Consider the following 5,132-nt stretch of genomic DNA (forward strand, 5'->3'; position numbering starts at 1 on the left):
TGTGAGAGAGAGACAGAGAGACAGAGAGAGAGAGAGAAAAGAGAGAGACAGAGAGAAAAGAGAGAGAGAGAGAGAAAAGAGAGAAAGAGAGAGAGGGAGAGGGAGAGAGAGAGAGAGAGAGAGAGAGAGAGAGAGAGAGAAGAGAGAGTTCAGTGCTTCCAAACTAAAGTGAACGTGTATGTGAATTCATGGTCAGTAATCTACTTAAAAAATTGAAAAGTGGGAAACAGAGAAGGATATTAAAAAAGGAGATTTGTTATTGTTGTTGTTAGCGTTGTTGTCAATGTGTTGTTTCGTTGTTGTTTACTCTCAAATTAATTTTTTAGTGGTATGTTGTTATAACAAAGGATTAACAGGTACAGTAAACTGATACATAAGCCCTAAATTTTGGTAAACCATCACTATCCTTTAGAGTTAGAAAAGGCATGAACATTAAATCGTTTCACAGCTCTTCATCAGCGCATACAATGCTTTATGCTTGACTGCATTTGTCAGTCGAAAACACAGTTTAATTATATAAGCCAGCCTTAGAAACTGAGTTCTTTTGACAAGGCACAACAAGGTAACGTGCACTTAGGATAAGATAAACAGGAAGATGGAATTTTCATGCCTTTCCCAAAGAAAGCTGCAGTGTAAGGAAGGGTTTAAACTTAGAATCGAAACAACGTCGATAGTTCATAACCTATGCAATCTTGTCTCACGTCGTCTTTAAATCTGAAACCTGACCCTGCATGACCAAAATAAGGACACAACTGAAAGCATCATTTTTGTGTTGTTGTTTAGGTCAAGATCTAACTCGTGATGATACTGAACTACGATAAAAAGCATAGCATCTACGATCATCCATTTTAATTTTAGATAAAGATAATAGAGTTTTAGATGTAGTATGTATCCTTCTCTACTTAAAGATGGCTGGGAGGGAACTGCGGAAGGTTTAACTACTATTTCTAACATATCGAGTGTCCACACTGAGCCGTTCGTCGGCTTCTTCATCTTTGTGTTGTTGTTGTTGTTTAGCCCAGTGAAGCAGACCTATCATAAAAAGGCATTGCATCCGTTACCATCTCCTCTCTTAAATTTTGTTTTCAGATATAGTGTATCATTTCGCTTTTAAGGTGATGATTTGAGGGAGATTTTGCTCTAACAGGAAAACCGACCGCATAAAGTGTTCTTTATTGGCTTGTCTTTATATATTGCACCTAAATGACTTTATCAGTGCACTTCACCTCTCTGCAATCACAATTTATGTGGGAAGTGAAAGTTGGCAATGCAGAATAGCAAACAATCTATTTATTTTATATAAATTGCTTCTGTCTACAACATCGAAAATTTCTCCATTGTAGAATTTTTTTATAGAGAAAGAACTGGCTACGGAAAGCATACAGTACTTGTAAAAATATACTATGTAAACACCCAACCTTTCTCAGCCTGTCTATTAATTGTTGACTTTTTCACTCATTCAAATGTTTTTATTTCGACTTCTGATATTTATATATTACAGAGATGCACGTCAGTTTTGTAGACATAAATGACACCATAGGTAACTTGTACATTCTCATCTTATCAGTCATGCGTTGAATACATTGGCACGAGTAGTTGATAAATTTATTGCTCGAATTTTGATGTAACATACACAATCATGTGTCTGTCAGTCAGTCTTGTCTAGTCATTCATCCAATTATCTATCTAGCTAGTTTTCCATCTATCCAGACCACTGTAAATATAAACATCAACTCGAACACACACACACACACACACACACACACACACACACACACACGTACACACGCGCGCGCGCACAGATCACGCACAGTTCTTGGCGAAGGAGGGGTGCTGACTGTCTGACATTAATAGAAGGCTACAAGTTTTTTGCAGAAATGACACCGTTGACAAGAGTAATGTGTAAAGAGGGATGAAACTTAAAGAGAGGTAAATCAGTCTCAAATACTATCAATTGCGACCCCTGATATGAATCAAAACAAATTGTTTCCTATGGACCGGAGTGTTATAATCCATTAGATTGGAGCACAACAGGATTATGATTACAATGCATTGCAGAAGATGGTAGAAAACTTTGAGTATCGGAATGTGTTTCCAAAGTGGGTACCTCGGCAATTGGATCACCATTTAATGAAAAGAAGGTTGGAAGTCTGCTCTGAAGTGTTTGGAAACGTTTGAAGCCAATGAAGACACTGTTTTTCCCGATAGGGGACGAAACGTAGGCTTTATGATCATAAGGCATATCTTTATGATTGGAAAACAAAGGCTCAATTTTCATGAAGTGGTGCCACCTTTCTTCAAGGCCTAAGAAGTTCGCAAGCCACTGTTTTGTTTCTGTTTTTTGGACAAGGACATTGTACTCCTTCAGTTTTGGGAACGTGGCTCTACCATGCAAATACCATGCAAAATACAATAACATACACATACACACACACACACGCAAAAATAAATAAATAAATAAATAAATAAAGTAGGAGATAAATAAAAGACTTTAAAAGAAGGAATTGCCCTAATTTCAAAATCCTAGAAGAAATTCTGTTTCGTTGAAATCTAGTAGATTTCTGCTGATTTATTAAATACAAATTTATTAAATATTTGTATAACTCGATCCCTCCCTTTTTCATTCTTATTCTATCCTTGTATTATTAGGTCAGCAGATGCAGAAGGTATGTATGTGCGTATGTATGTACGTCTGTATATGCATGCACGTATGCTTATGTGTGTGTGTTAGAGAAGATTCATTAGGTGATTCATAAATTTATCTATGTAGCATTCCAGATTTTTGAAGAAGTGTGTGTGTGTATGTGTATGTATGTGTGTGTGTGTGTGTATGTATGCGCGCGCGCACAACGCACGTATTTGTGCATTGCAACCAAGCTTTAGCACAACTGGATCGTTCAGAAAATAATTACTCGGTGTTCAGAAAAGTTGGTTCTTCAGAAAATAATTACTCACTGATTAAGCTGGGTTTCCAGAACAGACATAAAGATGGCAGCATACATAGATTGGTGTGTGCATGTGTGTAGACAAATTAATATTTATTTATGAAGATGGATAGTTATAACAGAGAGAGAGAGAGAGAGAGAGAGAGAGAAAGAGAGAGAGAGATAGAGAGAGAGAGAGAGAGAGAGAGGTACAAAAATAGAGCGGTAAAAAGAGGAGGGCGAAAGAGATAGAAATAATGGAGCTTAGCTAGACTGAAACTGCATACATGAAACTGCAGTCCGTTACAGATAATACATTGTAACTCATACACATACATACATGCAGTTGCTCATTATTCTAAATATATCGTGTCCCACTTATATGGCCAATACAACATTTAGAGTAGCTGGGAAATTTGCAATTTTCACTTTTGATATCGAATTTATAAATCACATTATTCACTGATTAGTGGCTTGTTCACGTGTTTACATGCTTGTGGTTTGGTATTGATAAGAAGAGGTTTCAATTTTAGTTTTTGTTCCCTAATATTATTACTATTAATGGGAATGCACATAGACTGCTGGTTAGAGCGTTGGACTCTCAAATATATCATCGTGCATTCTATTCCTGAATCGGATGGTCCGTTGTTTCCTTGAGCAACAAACTATCCAACTGGAAATGGGTAGCAACTGAATGCTGGTGGAACTCTCTTACCCACATCGTCAATGTTCCGCTGAGGCAAGGGTGGCAGAGCTGAGAAGTTACTTATATCTGTTTTCAGCTACATAACCACCTAAAGCAATTAGTAACGTATGGTGCATGCTACCAAGTCATTTTTGATTGCGAGTGACAGCTATGATCTATTACTTTTAGTGTTAACTTATAGTTTGGTGTAATGCATTTTGATTTGATTATATTGCATATACTCTCTAGTTCGTATGCGTTTCATTCATATAATCTCAATGATCTTTAATTAGGGATTTGCCATTAACATTTCATATCTATCGTTTAACGATTCTAAATATATGCGTTTAAAAGAAAGATGCTGTTCCTCATATGTGTGTGTGTGTGTGTGTGTGTATGTGTGTGTGTGTGTGTGTGTGTGTGTGTGTGCATAAATATGCGTGCGCACACATGCACACGCTTATGTATAAGCGAGCATAATACAAGGATAGAATAAGAATGAAAAAGGGAGGGATCGAGTTGTACAAATATTTAATAAATTTTAATGTATTTGTAATTGTGATTTTTAGCTGCTATCTGTACACCTCTGTGTGTCTACGTATGTATGTATGTATGTATGTATGTATGTATGTATGTATGTATGTATGTATGTGTCTATATATATATATATATATATATATATATACGTGTGTGTACACAGTAACGAATTAACCAATCGATCAATAAACAGCCACTTTGTCCACTAATTTCATTTCCTCGGAACGACCTTGCTTTGTTTTACGTCTGTGTATATGTGTGTGTGAGTGCCTGCGTCCATGTGTGCGCGTGTATGCGAGAGTATGTGTAGTGTATGTGTGCATATGTTGTTATCTGTGTGTTAACGCTCTCATGATTGTGTTTGCGCGTATGCGTTAGTGTGAATTGTTCTTTATATATATATATATATGTATATGTATATGTATATTTGTTTTTTCTGTAAGTCTGTGTTGTTTTCATTTTTTTCACTTCTACTTTCAGCTGTTTTGTTTTTATATTTAAGGCGGGTGCATTGATCAAGGATTAATCTAATTATTGTAATTATTGGCAAGGTTTAGTAGTGAAGTTGCCTCCTAGTCTGGTGATAACAGTTGCTTAGTTGTTCAGTTGCTTGCAGTGACACACACAGAAACACACGCACACACGCACACGCTCACATACTCACACACGCATGACAGGCTTTCACAAAATTTCCCTCTATCAAAGTCACTCACAAGGCATTAAGTCGGCCCGGGGCTATAGTGGAAAGTATTTGCCCAAGGTGCTGCGCAGTGGTACTACATATATACATATGTGTGTGTGTGTGTGTGTGTGTGTGTGTGTGTGTGTGTGTGCGTGCGTGTGTATGTGTGTATTCGTAAACTTGCATCGTACCCATTTGTTTGAATGTGGGATAAATTATACAAGTATAAAATTTAGTACACATATATTTAAGGCAATAATTCCTTGTTTATAAGAAGTAAATTATTTCATATTGGGTATGTATG

General features: G+C 36.7%; 1 protein-coding gene across 7 annotated transcripts in view; it reads right to left on the minus strand.

The window, feature by feature from the left end:
* LOC106869495 (sodium channel protein para) overlaps window positions 1-5,132 on the minus strand; it is a 383,297-nt gene that overhangs the window by 271,079 nt on the left and 107,086 nt on the right. The gene's annotated exons all lie outside the window — the stretch shown is intronic.

Source organism: Octopus bimaculoides, chromosome 11 (genome assembly GCF_001194135.2).
Source record: "Octopus bimaculoides isolate UCB-OBI-ISO-001 chromosome 11, ASM119413v2, whole genome shotgun sequence".
Taxonomy (NCBI): domain Eukaryota; kingdom Metazoa; phylum Mollusca; class Cephalopoda; order Octopoda; family Octopodidae; genus Octopus; species Octopus bimaculoides.